Source organism: Sciurus carolinensis, unplaced genomic scaffold (assembly GCF_902686445.1).
Source record: "Sciurus carolinensis unplaced genomic scaffold, mSciCar1.2, whole genome shotgun sequence".
NCBI lineage: Eukaryota > Metazoa > Chordata > Mammalia > Rodentia > Sciuridae > Sciurus > Sciurus carolinensis.
The window spans coordinates 770,712-789,371 of record NW_025920129.1 but is presented as its reverse complement, the minus strand read 5'-3'; the positions used below and the strand labels follow the sequence as shown (position 1 = coordinate 789,371).

Genomic DNA, 18,660 nt, shown 5'->3' with positions numbered 1-18,660 from the left:
GCCAGATGAGCATGCAAAGACCCCAGGGAGTCCTACAATATAGAAATTCCTTTGATATTACAAAACACAAAAATATTTTATCAGAACTCTCATTTACAATGCATTTACAATGGACATGTAAATAACTTAGTCTTGGGTCCTGGCTAGTAAACAAATTACTTACTGGAAAAAAAAAAAAAAGGGTCCTAGAAGTAAGAGAACCAGAGAGGAAATAAGGAGCAGGTAAGGGTTTGTCACCTCGTAAGCAGCCACTCGACACATGACTGATGGGAAAAAGACCTCCATAGACTCTATTGTTTCCAACGGGAAATGTGCAAATGATATTCAACATGCTAAGGACAGCGACTACCTGTGGATTCGATCTAGAACCTTGCCTCCCCAACTGAGAACGCTCCTTTCGCTCCCCCCATGAACCACCCCCGCGAAAAGTGCTTAAAAATCGAAAAGTTTCTCAATGTACATTCTTAGTTCCCATCCTCCCCCGTTCCCTCTGACCCCGATCATATTAGGAAATGATACATTTTTGCTCTTTTGTCTTCTCCTACTATGCAACTGTCCTCTGCCACCTAATGTGGAGGATTTGGGGACGCCATAGGAGCTGTACTTGTGCAGCAGCTCATCGCTGGTGACGTATCGCAGGTGGGCGGCTGGGGGAATGGGTTCTCCTAGGAAGTAGCCCTCGTTGTCAGACTCAGAAGACTAGGAGCAGGTGGAACACCAGTCGTACTCGGTGAAGTAGGGTCCCCATCGCTCCCCAAAGGCATTCTGCAAAGCCAGGTCCGAAACAGTCCTCGGGCACTGGCCGTACAGGTCCCTCCGGGGCCCCTGTCCCAGGCTCTCCTGGAAGCTCCGCTGGCGCAGGAACTGGTCGTAGTCTTCTCTGGCTCTTAGGGACTGCATTTCTTTTAACTCAGACATGGCCTGTGATCGCTGGCCAGGTGGAGGGTGTTGTCCGAGCGGGATTGGCGGGAACGCCGGGACCAGTGGGGGCAGAAGCAGCGGTTGTCCTCGTGCAAAGTAGTTCTCCTCCGGGTGTGTTCGCTCATGGGCTGGATCCTCACGCCCTCCTGCCCCGGCAGCTTGCTGCTCGCTATGCCCCCATCAAAGTCAAAGCTCTGGTGCATCCTCCCGTGGGACTGCAGGTCTCTGTACCCGATGGGGTTGCCGAGCTGGTGCAGGTTACCCTCCATCTCTTGGTACTGCTGGGCCAAGAGCAGGCTGTGCACCGACTCCGCGCTTCTGAACTGCATGGACGAGTTGAGCGTGCCCATGTTGCTCAGCTTCTCAGAGACGTTCATCCCGGAGTCTTTGCTGAGGTCGGGCATGAAAATCGGGACAGGTGCTCCTGACACTTGGCACCACCTTCGGCAGAGAGGCCTGGGGAGAGAGCAGAGGACCACAGGGGTTAATAGAAGTGGACAGCAGTGGGGGGCGGCTGTCACTATCTCTGCCGGTGCACAGGGTCGTACAGTGATGCACCACACAAAGGCCCTCCCAGAGCATGTGTGACAGCAGGGCACTGAACACCTAGAGGGGACATTTGCTTAAAATGCGATACTAGTTGCTGGTTGCTAATTCCTTCCCATCTGAGTTACTAAGAGCCCACCACTGTCTTCCTTTCTTCCTTTCTTTCTTCCTTCCTTCCACCCATCAGGGATTGAACCCAGAGGCACTTAACCACTGAGTTACATCCCCAACGCCCCCCAACAACCCCACCCCATACTTTTGTATTTTATTTAGAGACAAGGTCTCACTAAGTTGCTGAGGCTGCCTTTGAGCTGGCGATCCTCCTGCCTCAGCCTCCAGAGCAGCTGGGGTGACAGGCATGCCCCACCCGTGCCTGGCCCACTGTGTTTTTATCTTATGTTTCCTGTTTCGAATTTCACTTTACAAAGCACTTCAATGGACTCTTCTAATGATAAACTCCATAGGATCGGTATTTTGCATAAAGAAACTAAGCCACAGAAACTGGGCCAGGCCCAAATTTCCCCACAAGGCTGAGCCTAGAATTGCCTTCTGTGATGCTGGACCAGTTCACTTCTTTCTTAGTTGGCCTGCTGTCCTTAAGTGGCAGGGACCCTCTATCTCAAGTGCATTGGACGTTAAGTGACTCTCTAGGGTAGATAAAGGGATATTTACTCTCTTAACTTGTTCAGTAAATTACTACTTCAGGGTGATAAATGGGTCCCTTGTAGTCAGAAGATTTGATTGGAACCCTGGGACACCTTTCTATCCCTGGAGAGGGAGATACTTTAAAAAAATAATGCAGTGACCATAATCACTAAGAGCAGGTACCCTGAACAGTGGGCCTCTATTTTCCAAGTGCTGTCAAATGAGTTCCTTGCAGTCCAGAGATGAAAATCTGGGAACCATACACAGAAGGACATAGTAATAAATGACCCAGAATGTAACGTGTTATCAAATGGCACAGAAATAAGTTGTGTGCGTGCATGTGTGTGTCTGCATACAAAAGAACAGAGAACAAGAACTTGTTTCAAGAATAAGAGTGTATTCTACCACTGTATTTTCCAATGATTTCTATTTAAAAAAAATATTCACTGGGATAATGAACAAGAAGTTAACAGGTTAACAGGTGAAGTTAGGTAAAGAGTATAACATAGGCAGTGTTAGTTCTACTTTTGCAACATTTCAATGAGTGCAAAGTTATTTCTTTAAAATTATAGTGTATTCATTGATCCAGTTATCTCACTCCTAGGTTTATACCCAAAGAACTTAAAATCAGCATACTACACTGATGTAGCCACATCAATGTTTATAGCAGCTCAACTCACAATAGCTAAGTTATGGAACAAACCTAGGTGCCCTTCAACAGATGAATGGATAAAGAAAATGTGGTCTGTATACACAAGGGAATATTATTTAGACATAAAGAAGAATGAAATGATTGCATTTGCTGGTAAATGGATGGAAGTGGAGAATATCATGCTAAGTAAAATATGTCATACCTAAAAACCAAAGTCTTAATGTTCTCTCTGATATGTGGATGCTGACTCACAACAAGGGAGAGTGGGGAGGGAAGAATAGAAGTTCACTTTAGGCAAAGGAGAATGAAGGGAAGGGAGGGGACGGGAATAGGAAAGACAGTGGAATGAATGGGACATCACTTTCCCATGTTCATATATGAACACATGACCAGTAAAACTCCACACCATGTCCAACCACAAGAATGGAAAATCACACTTCATGTACGTATAATGTGTCAGAATGCACTATACTGTCATGTGTAACTAAAAAGAACAAATAACAAAATTAATTAAAAAATAATAGTGTATTCACATGATGCAATAGTTTTCAAGCTAGATAAAACTGAGGGTTATCTGGAGAAACCCCAGTATAATGGACACCCACACAATAATGAGCATGGACGACTACACTAAATCCCATGGATGGACCTCACAAAAAACACTGAGGGACACAAAAAGAGTAGGTGCTGTGCTTCCATCTAGGTGAAACTCAAGAACAAGTGGAGGCTGTTTATGGTGAAAGAAGTGAGGGGGAGAAGACACCAGGGAAGCTTCTAGAACACTGCAATTGTTCTAGAGCTAGACCTGGAGGAGACAGAAGGATACAAGTGTAAGGATTCACTAAGGCGTAGTCTTCATGTTTGTTTGCTTCATTTTCTGTAAGTTACTCCTTGATGAAACAGTGTCAAAATAAAGCAATGTTTGTGAACAAGTCAAATTTTCACTTTGGATATGCACGTGGAGAAACCACAGTGGTTCCTCTGTATGCAGGACACCCTGGGATACCAAAGTTCCTTGTATAAAAGGAAATAGCATTTGTAGATAACCTGTCACAGGTGGAGGTGTAGGAGGTGGGCACTGGGGGAGTGGCTTTGGGGGGCATGACTTTGGGGGCGTGGCTTTGGGGTATATATCTGTCTCTGGAGAGTGGAGTCTCTCCGCTTCCTGATCACCATGTGAGCTGCTTCCCTCCACCACACTCTTCCACCATGATATTCTGCCTCACCTCGAGCTCGGAGGAATGGAGCCTGCTGTCTATGGACTGAGACCTCTGCAACTGTCAGCCCCCAAATAAACATTTGCTCCTCTATAATTGTTCTGATCATGGTCTTTTAGTCATGCAGCAAAAAAACCTGACTAAACCATAATGGATGCACATCTTCCTCTATACATTACTTATATTACCTATGCAGTGTAAATGCTGTGAAGTAATTGTCATATTATGTTGGGTAGATATGTTGGCAAGAAAAAAAGGTGTACATATTCCATACACATGCAAACAGTGTAGGCCTAATGACATTTTCAATCCAGGGCTTATTGAACCCAAAGACATGAAATCCTCAAGGAAGGCTGACTGTATTCTACCAAAATTTTGTATTTTCCATTAATGTGTTCCAGTAATATTTTTTTTGTACTGCAGTCTTAACACAGGGATACTTAACCACTGAGCCACATACCCAGCCCTTTATTATATTTTATTTAGAGACAGGGGCTCTCTGAGTTGCTTAGGGCCTCACTAAGTTGCTGAGGCTGGCCTTGAACTTGCAATCCTCCTGCCTCAGCTTCCTGAGTGACTAGGATTACAGGAGTGTGCCACCAGTCCAGAACATTTCTATTCTTAAAAAATTCATTATCCACTGGGATAACTGTCAGGGCAAGAGGAATTGGGGCTTCCAAGTCCTGCTTCCTTGGCTGTGTATCTCTGACGTACAATCTTGAGAGCTGATTTGCAACCACCTAATCACTTCCAAAACCTCCCTGATCTGAAGGCGGAAAGGAGTGGGTGTCATGCTAAGGCAATGAACTATAGTAAGGAAGGAAAAAATCCAGGCATGGTGGCCCACCCTTGTAATCTCAGCTACTCAGGAGGCTGAGGCAGGAGGATCGAAAGTTCAAAGACAACCTTAGCAACTTAGTGAGGCCCTAAGCAACTTAGCAAGACCCTTTCTCAAAATAAAATATAAAGAAGGGCTGGGGATGTGGCTCAGTGGGTAAGCACCCTGAATTCAATCCCTTGTACCAAAAAAAAAAAAAAAAGGAAAAAATACCTTCCAAATCACATTGAGAAACAAAAGCTATCCTGGAAGGGCTTTGTACCCAAGAGTGGCCTTAGGGTCAGTATCAACAACCTAGTCACTCTTAATTACCAAACATGCTGTTTTTCTGAACCTGTCTTTTTTATTAGCCCTGCAGTGAGACTGGAGAACATTCTGCACGTGAACAGATTCCTAGGCCATGCAGTAATAAACATGAAGAATAGCCGGTTCCAGTCTGCTGGGCGTCATACTCCACTCTGATTGTGCTCCTGCCTCCTGGGATCCACTGGCCACCCCCAGGGGGTGGACAGGAGGGCTCCTTGCTCAAATTCAGAGTCTCTTGCCAGGTTTACCTTAAACCTAAGTGACTCCCTGGGGGGACCTGTGGCTGGGATGGATCTCGTTCAGGAGAGCAGCATCTCTTCTGATTCATTACCTCACACGTTCCTCCAGGGGCTTCTTGCAAGCAGGGACAAGAACAGAAAGGTGAGTGTTGCCCAAAGATGAGCAATAAGCATGTACTTGCCTCTTAAAAGGGTGGTTCTGTGGTTGATTTCATTGTTGGCAAAATCCAGAGTCTTTATGCAGACCTCAAGACCCTACATGACTTGGCTGCCTTTGTCTCAGCACTGTCAACAGCTCCACCACTCCACTCTCCCTGCCCCCCTCCACTTACTCTTGCTTTAGCCCACAATCCTCTCCTACCTCCTGATCCAACACAACCACCGTCCTTTCCTCCCTCCAGTGGAAAACTCTCCCCTTTGCACAGCCAACTTCTGTTCATTAAAGCCTGCCCATAGATGTCACCTTCTCAGTGATGCCCACCCTGATCACTCTTTGCAATACTTTATAGTTAGCTAACCCACCCCCAGGCACTCTTGTGTGCACTTGACTTTAAGCTATTTGCGCCCCACTGACTCATTTGGTTTATGCATAAGTGCGTAACTGAATGGATCCACGTGGAAGCAGGGATCTTGTCCCCTGTTCTCTCCACTTTCACAGATTTGTGGTGCCCAGGATGCTGCTGGTGTTCAAAACATATTTGTGGAATTTGCAAACAAATTCTCATGCTTGCCCACAGATTGGACAAAGCAGTCACCCTCTGACCTGCCAGGGTTAGAATTCAGATGTGCAGGATTCTGAACATCAGGGACAATGATTGCTCTTGTTAGTCACATGGTCTCCAGAAGATCATTATATGGCCCACTTCTGGGCTCCTCCAGTTCTAATATCAGGAAAGTTGGATATATACTTATCCTCCTGAATTATAAAAATGATTTCATCTGGTTAACCTCAGCTCTGAAGATCAGTTTAAATGAGCAACTCTCAGGTCCCCAAGATATGGCAGTACTATCATAACTCACCCTCCACCTTATGAAACACACTCTCCCTAATTAGGCATGAAACTGGACAGCCACCTCCTGACTGGGTAACTTACAGCCATTTTTAAACCCCTTGAGCTGTATCAATAAAATGGGCATGGTGGCACACACCTGTAATCCCAGTGGTTTAGGAGACTGAGGTAGGAGGATCGCAAGTTCCAGGCCAGCCTTGGCAACTTAGAGGTACCCTTAACAAATTAGCAAGACCCTGTCTCAAAATAATAAATAAATAAATAAAAATCCTGGGGGTGTGGTGATGTGGCTCAGTAGTAAAGTGCCCCTGGGTTCAATTCCCAGTACTGCCAAAAATCAATCAATCAATCAATCTATAGCACAGTCACATTTTCTGAGTAACACAGCTAAAAAGATGAGTAGATGAGGAAAATGAGACTTTCCCTTTTGAAGATTCGTCACCACTGTAATAGGTAAGTGATGCTTTTCTTTCTTCTCCCTCTCCTTGCCTAGACTATTTATTCCAAGAGGATGTGTATGTGTTGCTATTTGTTAGCCCCATCTCAGTACCTGGTATGCAGGATGCAGGAAGAAAGTAGGGGCTGCCTGAAAACCCCCCAGTGATAGAAAGTATGCCTCAAGAATCTGATACACAGCTAGCCTTAAAGGCAAATAAACAGTTGTCAAATGCATGATTAATCAATGAATCCAAGAAAAATGACCCACATAGAGTCCAAATGCATGGTAATAGTTTCTAGAATATGAGCCACTGGTACAAATAATTTGCCTCTCTGAATTGTAACTGGGGATTTCTTCCCTAGGCTGATGGAATTCTACCCTTCATTCTGTCTATACAGAAAGAGATGAACAACAACAGACTGCCAATCAAAACCTTGGACCAAATGGGGCTCCAAAATGTCCCTCCGCTGCCCTGCAAAGCATGTGCTATTCTTGCTACCTGAGCTGTGAATGGTGGGTGTGCACATGCACCCATGCACAAATGTGTGTGTGTGTGTGTGTGTGTGTGTGTGCACGCACGCGTGTGTGTGGGCGTGGGGGACGCACACTAAATTCTGTATTTAGCTCTCACTGCAGCACACGATCTGACCCCATATTTAAAACTGGCATCATGGGTGCATATCACTGGCAGAAAAAGTCACCCAACCCCCAGGAGACAAGGGTGCCGGGCTTCCCCTCTCAAGTGCAGTTGTGCTTTACCCATAGAGAGGGATTTTTCCCTCTCCATATAAGGCATTTTGTGAGAGGCACTCAGTGGGGATTAGGGCGCTCAGGGTCTTGATTTATCCTCAACCCAGGGGTCAGTGTGGCGGGGAGGTACACAAATGTCCATGTACTACAGAACTGCACCACTTCCTTCAGGTCTTGCTCTGGCAAGGAGAGGTCAGTATTGACTTTAGCCCGCGATTCCCTGTGGTTCAACTGTCAACACAAAGGTGCAGCTGGGGTGCTTTAAGTGACACCAGCATTTCCGTCTGAGCAACGTCTCCCTCTCTACAAACAGGAGTTCTCATAGTAACTGGCAATGCAGATAAAAATCAATGGCCTTCAAAGAATGTTCTGGGTTTGAAGGAAGAGGAAGGCCAGCTTTGCCCTCTCCCCTCCCCCACCGATGCTAAGAGCAGAAGGTAGGTGCACAAGACCAGAAAGGAGAAAACTCAAACTTAAATTTAAAGGCAGCCCTGTGGGCACATCTTTCTGTTCTTTATTTATTATCCTGTCTTGTCCTGCTCTTTGGGAAAAAAATTGGTTTGAGAAGACAGGGAACTGTGTTTCTGCCAACATAAAAGATGTATTCACATTTCACATTTCTGTGCGTAAAAGCAAGAGTATCTGCTTCCTGTTGCCCTCTAACAATTTACATCTCACACTGATGATTTAGCTGCCCTTGGTAGTGTTTTCCCTATATGAATTTTTTTTTCTCTGCTGAGAAAAGCAATAGAGGTTATTTTAAAGTGAGGTCTACAGACAATGGTGCAAGAGCACAAACATGAAGAAATGGAATTGTTCAGAAGAGGAATTTGCAAACTTCTGCTTGCGGGTCCGATGCAGGTCATTGCCTGTTGTTTTATAAAGAAGTTTCATGAACATACGACCATGCCTGTTCATTTGCATGTGGCTGCTGACCGCTCAGCAGAGTTGTTGGGACAGAGACTGTATGATCTGCAAAGCCTAAATACCTACCTTTTGGCCCTTTATAGCATCAGACTGTCAGGGGTTCAGCACACAGTGGCAAGACTGAGTGTTCCCAAAGTCACAGCTCCATGTTGTTGGTCTCAGACCAGGCGAGGGAGGTGTGAGGTGCAGGTCTGTTTGTTTGAAGTGTGTGTAGGTGGACTGATCAGGTCCCTGGGGACCTTCTTCCCAGCGAAGTCAATTGATTTTATTGACACCCTGAGCTTCAAATTGGCAACAGCTGGACAGAAACTGTCATCTGCACAGTGGAGTTTAAACTCCACATGTTTATTGGTGACAGGCATGGAAACCAAGATGACAGGGAAGGCTAGGGGCCCAGGGTGGGAAGAGAGGAAAGAGGGTGGAAGTGCACACAGAAAGATTCCCTGCCATGCAAGCAGGAGCTGGGGACTAGCAGCCATGGTGATGTTACTGCCTGGAGCTGCTGAAACCACAGATTCCCAGGCGCTCACTGGGCTTGCAGACTCTGAACCTGCACTTGAACAGGATCCCCTGGGGATCCCCACACCCATGAGAGTTAGAAAAATCACTATTCAGTGAAAATTACCCTTGCAACTAAAGGTACTTTTGCCCCAGGAAACGGGAATCTCTTGCCTTGGGAGACTCATTCAGGGTTTGTCAGTCCTGGTACAACGGACACCTCAGGTCCAATAATTCTTTGTCATTGTCTCCACCGACTATATGCCACTAGTCCTTCCTGGTTGTGAAAGCTCCAAATGTCTCAAGACATTGCCAAATGTTCCAGGGGGACAAACATTATCATTCTGAACTGTGAACCAGGGCTCTGCAGGACCCAGCCTTGGGACTGCTCTTGACCAGAGGCGAAAGGGAGCTTCCACCTGCCCAAGAGTGGCAGTGGATAAAGCAAACCCAGCTGCAAACATGGGCCTGGTGACTCAGGGTTGTCCTCACCCCCTCCAGGATTAGCCGGTGCCATGAGGTTGTTGGTAGCATGTCGCCTAAATCAGGGGGCTCCAGGTTATTTTCCCTCTAAACCCTACAAACTCAACTGCCTCCTTCAGTGGGTTCAAGAATTCCCTGGGTTTGCTGGGCGATGCGGTGCCACCTGTAATCCCAGCGGCTTGGGAGGTTGAGACATGAGGATTGCCAAGTTCAAAGCCAGCCTCAGCAACTTAGGGAAACCCTGTCTCTAAATAAAGCAGAAAAGGACTGCGGAGGTAGCTCAATTGTTAAGTGCCCCTGAGTTCAATCCCCAGTACCACAAAATAGAAAGAAAAAAGAATTCACTATACTTTGGGCATGTTTGAAGCTTTTAGATCTCAAGTCCTTGATCACCAGCCTGTCTGATGAGTCCCAGTGACCAGAGATCCTACATCAGGAGCAGTTATTTATGCACCATCTGCTCCTGGGGCACAAGTGCTGGCGGACCATGGAGCAGCTTCCTGTCAGCTGCTACCAGGTAGCGGTAGGAGGTGGCTTCACAGCCTGTCCCTGCTCCAGCCTGTCCCTGCTCATCTCTCCCAGGCTCCCCACCTCAGGAAAGGCTGTTTCATCATCCCTGAGGGCTCCAGAACACTAGCCCAAACTAAATGGTGTCTTTATTACCAGCTGGTGCCAGAGAGGGTCGTAAATTATTTCGGTTTTCCCAATAACTGAAGCTTTGTTATTTTAGCAGTTTTCATTTTAGAGATTTGCCTTGAACCAGCCACCTGGGGAGGGACCATCCTCCCAAAAGAACTAGAGTCACCGGGATGCTTCTCTTACAGGCCCACTATGGTCACAAGGACAAGCTTCTCTGGGCACAGTGGTGCACACCTGTCACCCAGCATAGTGCCTGAGGTAGGAGGTTGCATGTTTGAGACCAGCCTCTGCAACTTAGTGAGTCCCTGTCTCTAAATAAAAAGGGCTGGGGAGGAATCTTAGTGGTAAAGCAGTCCTGGGCTCAATTTCCAGTGTCAGCAAAACACCCTCACAACTTGACCTTAAACCTGAGGTTGCTTCCTTTTAATTCCCTGGACTGGACCATTCCTTTATAATTTCCTGGTAAACCAGTTATCCCAATAAAGACAGACTCAGAAAAGTGAAGGGGGAAAGCAGACAGGGACATCTTTTGGAAACATGTGGAGTCCATTCGAACTACATGGAGTTGATTTCAACTAGGACTGCTCAGTTCCTCGGATGGGGCGATTCTGACTGTGTTGTCACAAAGCCTATTGCTAATTGAAAGGATGTGCAAGAAATTCAAACCAGTGGAGGATTGTCTGACAGAGTTTGCTCTGGGCTTACAACTGACCCATGCTGATTTCTAGAATCCATTATTCCAAGTCAACAGGCAGATGTGCACTGTAGTATTTGCTCAGGAAGCACTTGACTGTGCAGTGACACAAGCTAAATGGTCCCCTGGGAGTCAGAGTGGGGAGCCAAGGGCCAGAGACCATTCGGTTTCTTGAAAGACTGTTGAGGAAGCTCTACCATGACCAGGTACCAAGGTGCAAATGGTGACCACAGGCCTTTGAGGTGACACTTCACTGTACAGGAAAAACAGATGACCGACTCAGCAGAGCATTGCACCCATGCAGACAGAAGCCACCAGGGAGAAGAAGGGTAATTTTATGACAGAGAACAGGCTGGACCTACCGAGGTTGAGTGCTGGCCAAGAACTCTGTGTCGGTGGTAAATGGAGTGAGACCTCAAGGATGAGAAGCAGCCAGCAGAGCCGAGGGCAGGGAGACGTATTCTAGGCAGAGGGTTCCAGAACATTCTGTACCAGAGCAAGTTCCACCTGCTCTAAGAAGTGGTCGAAGGGGCCAGGTGCCCTGTCGCAGGCCTGTAATCCCAGCATCTGGGGAGACTGAGGCAGGAGGAGTTCAAAGCCAGCCTCAGCAAATTAGTGAGACCCTAAGCAACTCAGCGAGACCCTGTCTCTAAATAAAATGCAAAAAAGACTGGGGATGTGACTCAGTGGTTAAGCACCCCTGGGTTCCATCCTGGGTACCAAAAAGCAAAGCAAAAGGATCTGAGGAGCAGCCCAGCAGGGCAGTGAGGAGCTCAGGTTGTGGAGTTCACTTCTGGCTCCCTACCTTGGAGCTGTGCCTCCTCAGTCAAGAGCCTAGATGGCTCTGTGCCTCCATTTCCCCACCTGTGAAAAGGGAATGATCCCACAATCCAAGGGTGGATGGTGTCAACTGGGTCAAAACAGAGAGTTCTTAAAACAGTGCTGGAGCGGTAAGATCAGATGCGATTTCCAGTTCTCTTACTGTCCTCCACTCACATTTGTCCAATGTCACATGGCAGCGAACTCAGAACACTCTTTCTACCTCCTGCTTCCTGGTACTGTGAGGCAGTTGGAGAGAGCTAGCAGCCAGAGATTTGAGGGGCAGCAGGAAAAGAGAAGCACAGACCACTGACACACTCCAGCCTCTAAACAGCAGCCGCAATTAGAAACAAATCCTTTTTCATCCATGTATAGTTTTCTGCTGTATGAACAGGAATCACTGCTACATGCAACATGGGTCAATCTCACAGAATATAAGGACAGAGAGGCCGGATATAAAAGAACAATTTAGTATGATTCCTTTTACATAAGATTCAAAACCATCCCAAACCAATCCATGCTATAGATGTCAGTACAAAGCTTAATTTGGAAGGGAGGTTGCCGGGCGAGGGCAGAGAAGCAGAAGGGAGTTTCTGGGGTGCTGGCTGTAGTCTATCACTTGACTTGGGACATGGTACCACAAGTGTATTAATCCAGACCTGCCTTGTATGACTTGTGCATATTGCTGTTTGATATATACACATCTATCACCTTTGTTAAAAATCACCACCAAGATAAATGGATGGAACTGAGACTGTTATGCTAAGTGAAATAAACCAATCCCAAAAAGCCAAAGGCTGAATGTTCTTTCTGACATGTGGATGCTAACCCACAATAAGGGGTGGGGGAAGGCAGAATAGAAATTCATTAGATTAGACAAAGGGGAATCAAGGGAAGGGAGGAGTTGGGAATAGGAAAGACAGTGGAATGAAGGGGACATCACTTTCCCATGTTCATATATGAACACACGACCAGTGAAACTCCACACCATGTCCAACCACAAGAATGGGAAGTCACACTCCATGTATGGATAATATGTCGAAATACACTCTGCCATCCTGGATAACTAAAAAGAACAAATTAAAAAAAATCACCAGCAAGAGACGCAAGAAGGTACTCCTGGCAATTTGAAAAGGTAAACAGGGCACAGCATGTCTAGCTCACGAGGCTCAAACTGGTGGCTGATACGTCAACTTCATTTGGTTGGAAGGGGTAAAAGTCCTGCTTCTCTTTCTCATGTTAAGTTGGGGTGCATAGGGATGCTCACTACAATCTCACAGAATATGGTACCAGGGATTGAACCTAGAGCTTAAACACTGAGCCACATCCCCAGCACTTTTTATATTTTATTTAGAGACAGGGTCTTGCTGAGTTGCTGAGGGAGGAAGTGGAGGAAGAGCCTGGTTTCCTTCCTAGCAGACATGAAGAAGAACAGAGGACACGGAAGGGACCACAGGGAAGACCCATCCTTCCAGGGCACACCCCTGGTGACCTGCCTCCTCCAGCCACGCCCCCCTGCCTACAGTTACCACCCAGTCAGTCCATTCAAACTAGGATGAACTGATGAGGTGACAGTTCTCATAATCCCATCAATTCACCTCTGAATATTCCTGCATTGATACAGGAGCTTTTGGGGACATCTAGCATCCAGATCCTAACAGGAGAGAAGGCCTGGTCATTTCTTTCTTTTCTCCTTCTCATCAGCAGAAGTGAATCTGCCACCAATCTATCACCCTGCCTCTGCCAAGACATGATCAGGTCAGGACTGCCGAGTTCTTAGAAGGCATAAAGATGTCAGATGGAGCTATAGGAACTTCCTTTTCTGCTCTGAGTCTCCAGCTCCTGGTTAAGCCAGCCTGTGCCTTTCACCTGACTTCCTGAGGCAACTTGGGCTTGGCCAGGCTCACTCTCTTCACAAATGGAACAAGCAGCTGTTCACCTGCTAGGAGCTGTGCTCTAGAACCTTCTAGTCTTCCTCTTTCCTCCCTGAAAACCTCCTCTCTGATGTAGTTTATGAGTTACTGATGCCTTTCCAAAGCATCCTCCCTGGGTCATGCAAAAAAGGATCAGGTAGGCAAGGAAGTTCAGGAATTTCTAGAGGACTTCTCAAAAACCGAATAAAGTGTAAGAGGAATTTTCAGAAAGAAAACAAAATGGCTAGGTGTGGTGGTGCACACCTGTAATCCCAGTGGCTTGGGAGGTTGAGGCAGGAGGATGGTGAGTTCAAAGTCAGCCTCAGCAACTTAGCGAGATCCTAAGCAACTCAGTGAGATCCTGCCTCTAAATAAAATATAAGATAGGGCTGGGGATGTGGCTCAGTGGTTAAGTGACTCTGGGTTCAATCCCCAGTACCCGCCCTGCAAAAAATAAAATGCACTGTTACTCATACTTTGAAAACAGGAACCCTTCTCCCCCCAGCCCCACCCCACAAACTCTAAAGATATACTTTGGAAATAACTGGTTTACCAACACTAATTTCTGTGACAATTCAAACATATCTGTTTAAAATTTCTGCCCCAGTTTCTGTAAACAGTGCTGTGCAGAGGCAAATCACAGCCTAACCTAAAGGCAAAAAAAAAAAAAAAAAAAAAAAAATCAGTAAAAGGGTCCTCTTCTTTGTTTGTGAATTGTATTATTTTGTTAATCATGGAATTTGTTTTTAGCACGGATTTTTTTTTTTTTTTGGTACCAAGGATTGAACCCAAGGGTGCTTAATCCCTGGGTCACATCCCCAGCCCTTCTTTATATTTTATTTAGATACAACATCTTACTGAGTTGCTTAGGGCCTTGCTAAATTGCTAAGGTTGACTTTGAACTTGTAACCTCCTGCCTCAGTCTCCCAAGCTGCTGGGAATACAGGCATGTGCCACTGTGCCTGGCTTAGCACAGATTTTGATTCTTCACATATTGTCCTAAAATAGTTATTGATTCCCAATTTATTTGCATTTCTTTATTTTTATTTTACGTTTTTGCTTGTTTATTCATTTACTGGGGATTTAACCTAGGGATACTCTGCCACTGAGCTACATCCTTGGCCCTTTTTATTTTTGATTTTGAGAAAGGGTCTCACTAAGTTGCACAGGTTGTCTTTGAACCTTCAATCCTCCTGCCTCAGCCTCTCCAATCAAGTTAGGCAAGAGTGCTCTGTTATGGTTTGGATGTGAGGTGTCCCGAAAAGATCACATGTAAGACCATGCAAGAAGGTTCAAAGGAGAAATGATTGGGTCGTGAGAGCCTTAACCCAGTCGGTGAATGAATCCCTGATGGGATTAACTGAGTGGTGACTGGAGACAGATGGGTGTGGCTGGAGGAGGTGGGCACTGGGGGCATGACTTTGGGGGCGTGGTTCTGGGGTATATATTTGTTTCTGGAGAGTGGAGTCTGTCTCTGCTTTCTGATCACCATGTGAGCTACTTCCCTCCACCACACTCTTCCACCATGATATTCAGCCTCACCTTGAGCCCCGAGGAATGGAGTCTGCTATCTATGGACTGAGACCTCTGAAACCATGAGCCCCCAAATAAAGTTTTCCTCCTTTACAATTGTGCTGGTCAGACTTTTTAGTCACAGCAGAGAAAAAGCTGACTAGAACATCAATGTTGATAGCAGCTAAACTCACAATAGCTGTATTATGGCACTCACCTAGCTACCCGTCAACAGATGAATGGATAAAGAAAATGTGGTATATATACACAATGAAATATTACTCAGACATAAAGAAGAATGAAATGATGGCATTTGCTGGTAAATGGATGGAACTGGAGACTCTCATGCTAATTGAAATAAACCAATTCCAATAAACCAAAGGTCGAATGCTCTCTCTGATATGAAGATGCTAAAACACAAAAAGGGAAGGGAGAGAATGGAATAATGGGGAGAACAGAAGTCCATTGAATTAGACAAAGGGGAATGAAGGGTAGGGAGGGAATGGGATTAGAGAGACAGTGGAATTACATCACTTTCCCATGTTCATATATGAACACATGACCAGTGAGACTCCACATCATGTCCAAAACAAGAGTGGGAAGTTATACTTCATATATGTATAAATTTGTCAAAATACACTCTATTCTCAAGTATAACCAAAAAGAACAAAAAAAAATTGAAAATAGAATGTGCATTTTCACAGGTTCTTTAGGAGACTTTGCTCTCTCACCTAGGTATGAGTAAAAGTCGGGTCCCTAGCACCAGTTCCTCTTGCTACAACGACCTTGGAATGCAGAGTCTGAAAACTCTTAGTTATGTCACTCTGCCCAGACTGTGTCAGGTAAGGTGTGAGGACTCTGTGACGTGCCAAACCCTGAGACACTGTCAGATGCAGGATTTCCAGGATGATTTGTGTTGCTCCTCCCACCAGATCTTGGCTGGTGAAGACTGATGACTTCATTCCCAGGCTCCTGTCACTAAATGTGATGTCTGTGCCACCCCACAGCAAGAAAGGTGAGCCTGTACTCAGCCAGGGTGGACAGCAACCCAGCTCTCCCAGAAACCACTCAGATGGCTGGCCTCTGGGCAACCAAACAGGGTGGTAGAGGTCTTGTAGAGAGGAACTGGACTTAAGTTGGCTTCAACTCTTAGGCCAACAGAGTTAGTCTCTGTTCTGTGAATGCCTAAAACCCCCAAATATCATAGGAGGTAGGTGACTGCACCAGGCAGCCTATATAGCCCTTGCTCTCAGCAGGGTTTGGTTCTGCCAATTGCACAACTCCAAACTCCTACCCTATAGATCAAAATGCAAACTGACGCATTTTGGACTTTAGGACTGGTATCTTTAGCAGCAGCAATTCAATTTCCAGTGGGCATGCTCTTTGTTTTAGTAATCCTATCTAGGAGTTGATGCTATGGAAGAATTTGACCAAGCACACGAATCCAAGTAAAAAGTTGTTCACCAAGATGCAGGCTGTGATAGCAACAAGTTGGAAAAAATCCAAATGTCCAGCCGTAGGGGAGAGGGACTGTTATGCTTTGCATATGAAGTGTCCCCCTAAATCTCATGTGTTGAAAGCATGGTCCCCAAAGCACCAAGATTCAGAAGTGGGGCTTTTAGGCATTGATTAGGGCTCTGACCTCATCAGTGCATTAATCCAGCAAATGGATGAATCCATTCACAGCTGAATGGAGGACTGGGTGGTAAATGTAGGCAGGTGGGGTGTGGCTGGAGGAAGGAGGTCACTGGGGTGTTGCCTTGGTCCCTGGTCCCTTTCTCCCCTCCCTTTCTTCCTCTGCTTTCTGGCTGCCATGAGCTGAGCTGTTTCCCTCGCCACACCTTTCTGCCATGATGTTCTGCCTCACCTGGGGCCCAGAGCCATGGAGCCAGCCCACCATGAACTGAACCTCTGAAACCATGAGCAAAAATGAACGTTTCCTCCTCTGAGTTGTTCTTCTCACATATTTTGTTCACAATAACAAAAAGCTGACTAACACAGGCATAATAAAATTCACAATTTCAGATGGCCTGACGCTTTTATGCACCAACAGAAAATAATGAACAAGGTATACTGTTCAGCAAAAGACACTGCACGATAAAATATTTTTTTTAAATTGTTACTTTTTTTTTGATACCAGGGATTGACCAATCCCAGGACCACTGAACTGCTGAGCCACATCCCCAACCCTTGTAAAAAATTTTTAATTTAGAGACAGGGTCTCACTAACTCCTTAGGGCCTCACTAAGTTGCTGAGGCTGGATTTGAACTCATGATCCTCCTGCCTCAGCCTCCTGAGCTGCTGGGATTATAGGCATGATCCATTGCACATGGCATGACTTTTTAGTTTTTGTTTTCAAAATATGATTGTCAGTGGATGCCTACAAACAAAGCAATAGATGATGATAGGTGATGGTGGGGGTGTTACAGAACAATTTAAATTCATACAGTATATATTTCTGCTGTTTTGTAATTCTTAGAAAATGATTTTTATTTGTAATTAGATGAAATAATAAATGTAATGGAAAAAGTCAGAGGTTCACCTCCCTCCACCTTGCCTACACTGACCTTCCCCAAGAACACTAGAAGCCATCTCTTGTGCTGACTCTGAGTCTGGGACAAGGAAGTTGACACAGATCTATCACTTTTGGGACACCTTAAGGTATGACAAAGAAAAAAGTCCTCCCCAAGTCTTGTGCTAAGTTCTCCAGAACTGTTTGCAACCAGAAATACCTGGACACTTGGGGAGGTATGAGAAGCCAGGCAGGTGGCTGCAAATCTCATTGGCATTTCAAACTATCCCATCTCCAACCATCCTTGGCCTGGAAGCTCAGAACTCAAAGAAAGGACCCCACTGCCTTTGAAGCCAATTTTAAGATGACTGTTATCGGCAAAGCAGTGCTGCATGATCCAGGTCCCTGCAGCCACCAAGGGTTCTGGAGTCCAGCTACTTCTCTCCTTAGCCATGTGATCTTGGGCAGATTTCTGAACTTCTCTGAGCCTACTTTTTTTAAAAAAAGATTTATTTGTTGTCTTTAGCTATACATGAGTGCATTCTGACACATCAGACACACATGGAGTGTGACTTCCTATTCTTGTGGTTGGACATGTTGTGGAGTTTCACTGGTCATGTGTTCATATATGAACGTGGGAAAGTGACATCCCCTTCATTCCACTGCCTTTCCTGTTCCCATTCTTCTCCTTTCCCTTCATTCCCCTTTGTCTAATCCAATGAATTTCTATCCTCCCTTAACCTCTTATTGTGGGTTAGCATCCATATATCAGAGAGAAAATTCCACTTTTGTTTTTTTGGGATTGGTTTATTTCACTTAGCATGAGAGTCTCCAGATCCTTCTGTTTACTGGTAAATGCCATAGTTTCATTCGTCTTTATGGCTTAGGAATATTCCACTGTGTATATAGATCATATTTTCTTTATCCATTCATTTGTTGAAGGGTGAGCCACCACTTTCAAGGTAAAAGGGTAGTTTGTATGTTCAACAAATAGTTCACAGATGCCTAGCGCTCATGTCCATTTCATCAAATGCCTACTGGGCATCAGGCAGCAGGCTTTGCTGCTGGGGTATCAGTGTTAAGACAAAACCAGATGAAA

The 18,660-nt window shown here is 45.6% G+C and overlaps 1 pseudogene; it reads right to left on the bottom strand.

The window, feature by feature from the left end:
- Nucleotides 1-432: 432 nt before the first annotated feature.
- The window catches only part of LOC124974039 (prickle-like protein 2), a 695,630-nt pseudogene continuing 677,402 nt past the window's right edge, over nt 433-18,660 (bottom strand).